Below are 3,274 nucleotides of genomic sequence, written 5' to 3' on the forward strand. Positions count from 1 at the left end.
CACAGGTTTGCCTGATGGATCAGCAAAAAGCTTGGTTCCTGTAGCCATAGGTGTTCTTATCGATGATGTGTTTGAGAGAGGGTATTTCTTCAGAAGGTCAGTCGCATACTTGGACTGATTGATGAAAATTCCTTCTGAATTTTGTTTGATTTGAAGATCTAGGAAGAAGCTTAGTTCTCCCATCATACTCATCTCAAATTTACTTTTCATCAACTCTAAAAAAATTTCGCAATGTTTTGCATTTGTAGAGCCAAATATGATGTCGTCCACATATATTTGAACAAGTAAGATGTCACCTTTATGCTTTTTGAGAAAGAGAGTTGTATCGATTGTACCTTTTTCGAAACCATTGTTAATGAGAAAGGTAGATAGAGTTTCATACCAGGCTCTGGGTGCTTGCTTCAGCCCATAGAGGGCTTTATCCAGAAAGTAGACATAGTTTGGATGTCTTGGATCTTCGAACCCAGGAGGCTGCTGCACGTAGACTTCTTCTTGAAGTTTGCCGTTGAGGAAGGCAGACTTGGCATCCATCTGATAGACCTTAAAGCCTTTGTAAGCGGCGTAGGCTAGGAACCTTTTGATGGCTTCAAGTCTTGCAACGGGAGCGAATGTTTCATCATAATCAATCCCTTCTTCCTGGCGGTAGCCTTTGGCAACAAGCCTGGCTTTGTTCCTTATTACGATGCCATCTTCGTCTTTCTTGTTCCGGAAGACCCATTTGGTGCCTATGGTCGTCTTCCCTTTGGCTAGAGGCATAAGGGACCATACTTTGTTTCATTCAAACTGGAGTAATTCTTCTTGCATTGTGTCTATCCAGTTTGGATCTTGTAGGGCTTCTGAAATCTTCTGAGGTTCTATCATGCTCAGAAAGTTGGCGAAGAGGMATTCATTTGCTGTGGCAGATCTCGTCTTGACACCAGAGGTTGGATCACCAATGATTTGGTGGTGTGGATGATCTTTTGTCCACTTGATGCTTGATTGAGGTTTTGGAGAAATAGTATGCAGCTCTTCATCAACTGATGGAACTACTTGCTCCCCCTCAACAAGATCATCTCCAGAGTTAGATTCTGGATCTTGATCATGATTTGAAGACACAGATGAAGTAGATGGTGAAGTAACATGAGTTTCTGTAAGAGTTGTACCTTTAGCATTGGAGACTTCATGAATCTGAAGACACAGAAGAAGTAGATGGTGAAGTAACATGAGTTTCTGTAAGAGTTGTACCTTTAGCATTGGAGACTTCATGATCTTCATCGATTCTGGAGTTAGATTTTGCAGTGGACACATTCTCAAAGATTACTTCTTCATCAAAGATGTCTTCAAATAATTGAGCTAGCTCTAATTCATTGGGTTTGCCAAGTGATGAATCAGATGCTCTTCTTTGAAGTCCGAGTTCTGAACTGTTGTGTCCCGATGTCATTGCTGTGGAATCAACAAAGGACACGTTGATGCTTTCGATGACAATCTTTGTCCTTTTGATGTAGACTCTATAGGCTTTGGCGGTTTGAGAAGAGCCCAGAAATATTCCTTCATCAACTTTCTTGTCAAACTTGCAAAGATATTCTCTATCGTTGAGTATAAAGCATTTGCACCCAAAGATATGAAAATATTTGACATTTGGTTTTCTGTGGTTGATTAGCTCATAAGGTGTCTTTTGGTGTCTCTTGTTAATGATTGATCGATTTTGGGTGAAGCACGCAGTTGAAACAGCTTCAGCCCAAAATGTGATGGGTAACTCCGATGAGGCAAGCATGGTCCTTGCTACTTCCACTAAGGTTCGGTTCCTTCGCTCTACCACTCCATTATGTTATGGAGTTCTTACGGATGAGAAGTTTTGTGTAATGCCTTCATTGAAGAGATAATCATCAATTTTAGCATTTTTGAATTCAGTTCCATTGTCGCTTCTAACCTTCACTAGTTTTTGTTGTAGAAGGACTTGAAGCCTTTTCATCACTCYAAYGAGTAGGTCTGGAACTTCTGATTTCTTCTTTACAAATTCAACCCAAGTGTATTTGGAGTTTTCATCGACCAATACTAGCATATACTTCTTTCCAGAGAGACTTTGGGTTGATATAGGCCCACAGAGGTCCATATGAATCATGTCTAAGGGCTTGGTGCAGGAGGTTTCTGACTTGGTTTTATGTGAGGCCCGTTTTAACTTACCCATCTCACAGGTTGAGCAAAGATGATCTTTTTCGAATTTGAGAACCGGAATTCCCTTGACCAACTTCTGTGTGGCTATTTTTCGTAGTGCATCAAAGTTGAGGTGTGAGAATTTCTGATGCCATAGCCAAATTTCAATGCTCTTATGGGAAACAAGACAAAGGGTGTCTTGTCCAATTGAGGACTCAAAATCTTGAAGATAGAGATTTCCATCTCTCTTTGCTTTGATGATTGTCTGTCCGGGCTTTGTTTCTATTATGTAGAAACCTTTGCGAAACCTGACTTCAAGACCCTTATGCTTAATAGGTTGTACTTCAATCCTTCAACATAAGCCACATTGTTGATGGAGATGTTGCGTTTGATGAGAGTGCCATGTCCTTTGATAGTGCCCTTGCTGTCGTCTCCAAAAGTCACAGATCCTCCAGATTTTTCGATGAAGGAGGATAGTTGACTTTTATCACCAGTCATGTGTCTGGAGCAACCAGAGTCCATATACCATGGTTGCACATGCTGGTCCTGCAAGACAAATTAAGGGGTTTTAGATACCCATTATTCTCGTTTGTTAGTAGGGGATTTCACACTCTTTCCATCGCCCTTAGCCTTTGCAGGCTTGGATTTATTTGCCTTTCTCTTGCCCTTGGGTTTGGGCTTTTTCACGTTTTCTTTTGTTTTAACTTTGTATCGATAAACGTGTTGTGAAAAGGGATAGTGATGTGTCAACATGTGATTCCTCAGGTTTTGTAAAAGAATTAAACATTGACAATAATGATGCTTTGGATTTGTATGTCTAATGTTCTTTTTATTCGACGAAAACAAATAAGTAAATCGAGGAGTAAATCCTGTCCTAGCATCGGATGTTTTACAAACTTCCTATCTAGTTCCGATTTTTTATTTTAAGAGGTCTTTGACTTTACTTCTGTTCTCCTGAGGAAGGTCGATTTTTCTTCAGCTGGATGGAAAGAAAAGTGGTGGTCAAAGTTTTCAGAGGCAGGCCACTTCTGTTTTTGCTCATGAGTAAACTTGATGAACCTGAAGGATGTACTAGGGCCTTTTAAGTTAGCTTTGGCAGAGTTACTATCTTTCAGTTTTCTCTTTTCTTTGTCTGAAGTTT

The sequence above is a fragment of the Cynara cardunculus genome, assembly GCF_001531365.2.
Source record: "Cynara cardunculus var. scolymus isolate 2C chromosome LG 2, CcrdV1, whole genome shotgun sequence".
Taxonomy (NCBI): Eukaryota; Viridiplantae; Streptophyta; class Magnoliopsida; order Asterales; family Asteraceae; genus Cynara; species Cynara cardunculus.